Below are 5187 nucleotides of genomic sequence, written 5' to 3'. Positions count from 1 at the left end.
TGCCTTAGGTACTATGCCACCAGAGCTCTCTTTGTTGGAATACTGGTCTTTATAGTATTCAGTTATTGTTCTTTCTATTTCAGTTGTTCCTGCTATGACATTGCCTATCCTTTCTTATTCTTGTTATTTACATCTTGCCTTTCTTTTCCTCTATTAAATTTGTCAACAATTTATCTATTTTATTAATCTTTTCAAAGAACAAACTTCTAGTCTTGTTGATTTTTTCCTACTGTTTTTCTGTCTTCTGTTTCATTTATTTCTGCTCAAATCTTTATTATTTTCTTTCAGTAACTGTAGGCTTTTTTCTAATTGTTGGAGATGCTGGGTTAAAATGTTAATTTTTGTTATTTCTTCTGTTTTGATCTGCTTGTTTATTGCTATAAATTGTCCTCTGAGTACTTGTTTTGCTGTGCCTAAAGATTTTGGTATGTTGTGCTTTTTTTCTTTTGACTCAAAGATTTTTTTTTTCTTAATTTCATTTTTTCTACTACTCAGTTGTTTTTAAGCAGAGTGTTTGTTATTCAGTTTCTATGTACTTGATATTTTCCCCAATCTTCCTGTTATTGGTTTCTAATTTTATGGCATTGTGATCTGAGATGTATTATAATATTTCATTTTTTAAAATTTATTGAGGCTTACATTGTGGTCAAGTATGTGGTCTATTATGGAGAATATTCCATGTGCACTGGAAAAGAATGTATACTGTGTTTTTATTGGGTGGAGTGTTCTGTATACATCTATGAGGTTAAGGTGATTGACTATGTTGTTTAGAGCTTCTGTATCTTTGTTGAGCTTCCTTTTAGTTCTTTTCCTCATCACAAGTGGTGTATTAAAGTCTCTTGCTATTATTGTGGCATTGTCTGTTTCTCTTTTCAGTTCTGTTAAAGTTTGATTTATGCATTTTAGGGCTCTTTTATGGTGTGCATATTTATTATATTTATGTCCTCTTGTTCTATTTACCACTTAATCATCGAATAATGTCCTTCCTTGTCTCTTTTGCTGGTTTTTGCAAAACTGTATTTTATCAGAAATTATTATTGACATTTCTGCTCTTTTTACTTGCCACTTACTTGATATATGTATTTCCATCCTTTGATTTTTTAGCTTATTTTTGTGTTGTGCCTAAGGTGTGTCTCTTACAGACAGCATATTGATGGGCCATGTTTTCTTATCCATTCTATCATTGTCTATCTCTAATTCAGTTCATTTAATCCATTGAACATTCAGTGTAATTATTGTTAGCTATTAATTTACTGCTGTCCTTTTGCTGTGGTTTATGTGTGTGTGTGATGGGGAAGGGGTGCTTGTGGTTTCTTTGTTCCATATATTTTTCCGTGCTGAGTTAATTTGTTTACAAATTTTCTCCTCATTTCCTTTGGTTTTATTTTTTTTAGTGTTTACCAAACCTTTATGAATATCTTCATTTTGATGGTTTTTAAGTTTTCTTTATGAATACCCTGAGTTTATTATTTTTTCCCCAAGTTTAAAACAGATCATTTTATCTTAATACAATCTTGCCTTCATCTCCATTTGGAAGCTCTGTAACTACACCATTTATTCCCTGTTTTTGCTTTGTAATTATCATCATTTACAAATTGACATGTAGGCTTATTTTATTTTTGATACTTTGAATCTGGATTAGCTTCCAGGTGATGTTGTCATGTGTTTTAATCTCAGGTTCTTGTCTGCTGCTCTTGGTTCTTTGTGCAAAGGATTTCCTTTAGTATTTCTTGTAAAGTTGGTCTGATTTTTACAAATTCCCTTAATTTCTGTTTATCTGGAAATGTACTAATTTCATCATCATAAGTGAGAAACAATTTTACTGGACATATAATTCTTAGTTAGAATTTTTTCTTTTCTTTCAAGATTTTATATATGTCATGCCATTGTCTTCTTGCTTGCATGGTTTATGCCAAGAAATCAGAGGTTGGTCTTGCACGCTCTCCATCATAGGTAAATTTTTGTTTGCATGAGCCGCTTTCAGGATTCTTTCTTTGTCTTTGGTTTTGAAAAGTTTGATTATGATATGTCTTGGTGATTATCTTTTAGGATCTATTCTCTTTAGGGTTCATCGAGCTTCTTGGATGCATACCTTCTAATCTTTCATGACATTAGGGAAATTTTCCTTCAACAAATTTTCGTCTTACAGCAATTTTCTTGGTGTTTTATTTATTATTATTATAATTTGGTGTCTTCATGTTCTTAAGTTATCCATCTTAATGTTGTCTCATATAATTCTTAGGCATTCTTTTTTCTTTCTTTTTTTTTTTTTTCCTTTTTTTTTCCTGATTATTCCTCTAAAAGATTAGTATTATGAGATAAGTTTTCAATTTCAGTAATTCTGTCTTCCATTGGTTCAATTCTACTCCTTTGTCCTTCCAATGCATTATCTATTTCTGAAATTTTAATATTAATCTTATGGATTTCTAGTTACTGTTTTTGTATGGTTTCTAATTTTCCATTTATTTTGTCAATTTATTCCCATTTTCCTGAATATTTCTAGAGTTTTGTCTGTGTTTTCTTTGATTTTATCTTTTATTTTATCTTTCTGTGGTTTCCTTGATTTCTTTCTTACTCTGTTGTAGGGACCTAAGTATAATTCTTCTGAATTCCTTACTAGGTATTCTAATGCCAGGTGTTCCTCTAGAACATTTTGTGGCCCTATATTTTGGTCTGGTAGCATAGTGCCTAAGGCACTTGGCTGCTCATCAGAAGGCTGGTGGTTCAAACCCACCAACCACTCCTCAGAAGAAAGGTTGGGCAATCCTACTTCCATAGTGATACTGCCTCAGAAACCCAAGGAGGGGTCGCTATGAATTGGGGCCGACTTGACAGCAAACAACAACAACAACACATATTTTGGTCATTTTCTTGAGCCACCATGACTTGTTTTTTGTGTGATTTGAAGTTGTCTGTACTCTCTGAGATATTGTGGTGTTTTTATATTTATTTGTTGATTGTATATTGATTTGTTCCATCTGCTTTTTGTTTTGTTTTCTTTTCTTTTAATATATCAGGGCAATGAGGAATGCATGCTACTCTTGTCACTTGTTTAGCACTCAGCACCTGTCTTGGGTAGATGTGGTAGCAGGTGAAAGTGTGGGTGCAAATCTCTGATTGATGGTCATGTAGAACAGATGAAGATGTGAGGGAATTAGCTACCAACTCTCATTGATCCATTAAATACCTAGTGTTTGAGCAGGTGGTGGTACTCATCTAGGAGGTGGCATAGTAGATGTGGTGGGTATGTGGAAGTAGAGTTGTTCATTCCTGACTGTTGAGGATAAACAGAAAAAGAGGGTAGAGGATGAGAAAAAACAAAAATAAGGGAAAAAAATCAAAAGAGGGAGGAGACAGAACACCTAAGAGGAAAGGAAAAAGAAACCAGGAAAAGAGAAAAGAACACAAAAAAGTGAAATTGCACAGGTGCAAGTGGTAGCTGTCAAACATGGCTGCAGTGAGAATGTGGTGGAGCAGAGGCAAGTGTTGCTGAATTCAGAGGTGACAAGGCCAGAGCACCTGTTCCATAGGATAAAAAAAAAAAAAAGGATGGGAAGAAGAAGAAAAAAGGGGAGGGGTAGAGGAAATAACTAAGAAGAAGAAAAAAATGAAAAAGAAAAATGAAGGGAAAAAGTAACTTAGTATTGGTGTAAGCATTAGCCACCAAACGCAGCTACAGCAGGAACACAGAGCTTGCTCTATGGGAATCAGAACTGCCAACCATGGCGGGGGGTGGACTTTGCTGGTCAGGGAGGCAGTGCTGAGCAGGCATCAGCTTCATGGTATCAAAATTTTTAAAAAAGTGTGTGTAAAAAAAGAAAATATAACAACAATGGGGGAAGAGGGAAGAACTAAGAAGAAAGAAAAAAGAGGACAATGAAACAACACCATTCTGGCACAAGCACTAGCCACCAAACATGGCTACAATGGGAACACAGTGCTTGCTCTATAGGAGTGCACCTTCAACCACAAAAGTCAGGGGTGAGCACTGCTTCCTATAGAGGTGGCAGGGTACCTGCTCCAAGGGATAAAAAGGGGGGAGGAAGAGGAAGAAAAAAGGGAAGAGGTGAAGAAGAGGGAAGAGCTAAGAAGAAAGAAAAAAAAACTGGCACAGCACTGGCAGTGGGAGCATTTGACCAGCCACTGAGTGGGTGGTGGTTGGGGGCCATACCTCTGGTCACTAGGATGTTGTGAAGGGTAAGAGAGGAAATCACACCTCTCAGGTGGCCAGTGACCAGTGTGAGTGCCAGTGCAGTCCTTGGCAAACAGAGCTAGTTATCTGGGTCCTGCCCTGATGAGAATGCTACTTGCAATAATTAAACACTGTGTAGGGCCAATTGGCAATTCACTGCTTGATATGCCTCTTTGCTCACTTTTTTTTCATTAAGTTTCTCCCTCTAATCAGTATTTGAGCTACTTCTTTATCCTTTCCTTTGAATCTCAATGTGCTATGACTGTCATCCATATCCATTTCATTGGCTTTCTCAGTCATGTTGCGGAAGATAGGACATCTGCCTCATCTGCAATCTTAGATCCTCCTCCAACACTGAATAACATTCAAGTGTTCAAATGATAAGGCTTCCACTAAGTTATTATTTAGAAGAGAAAATTATCTATTTTAGCATACCTGGTAACACTGTAAAAAGAAACCACATGTATTTATGAACTTGAAGAGAGTCTGGAAGTATGAATTGAATTTGCTGGGGCAATAGGCTATGAAGAAATTATTTCTTTAGTATTCTTTTAAGTGTTCCATACAGTTAGAAAATAAATTGAAACAAAATGTTTCTACTCATAGTGATACTTAGTTTAGTCTTAAAATAGTTGTTTCAAGAATGCTGGTCCCAAGAAACAGCTTTCTTTATTCAGAATTACTCTATCAAATTAGTCTCACTTGCAAACACAAGACAAAATTTCCCTACAAAATGACTTCAAAATATCTCTAATAATCAAATTTTAAACCTAAAGTATTTTCCTATCAGTGTCTTAAGAGGGTTGAGGTGTATATGGATATTTGTTGTTGTTATTAAGTGCCGTCCAGTCGTTTCCGACTCATAGCAACGCCATGCACAGCAGAACGAAACACTGCCTGATCCCGTGCCAGCCCCACAATCCCTGCTATACTTGAGCCCATCATCACAGCCACCGTGTCAATCCATCTCGTTGAAGGCCTCCCCCTCTTTCATC

The sequence above is a fragment of the Orycteropus afer genome, unplaced genomic scaffold (genome assembly GCF_000298275.1).
Source record: "Orycteropus afer afer isolate SDZICR_OR568_19922 unplaced genomic scaffold, OryAfe1.0 scaffold00063, whole genome shotgun sequence".
Classification (NCBI taxonomy): Eukaryota; Metazoa; Chordata; class Mammalia; order Tubulidentata; family Orycteropodidae; genus Orycteropus; species Orycteropus afer.
Note: the sequence above shows the minus strand (reverse complement) of the source record.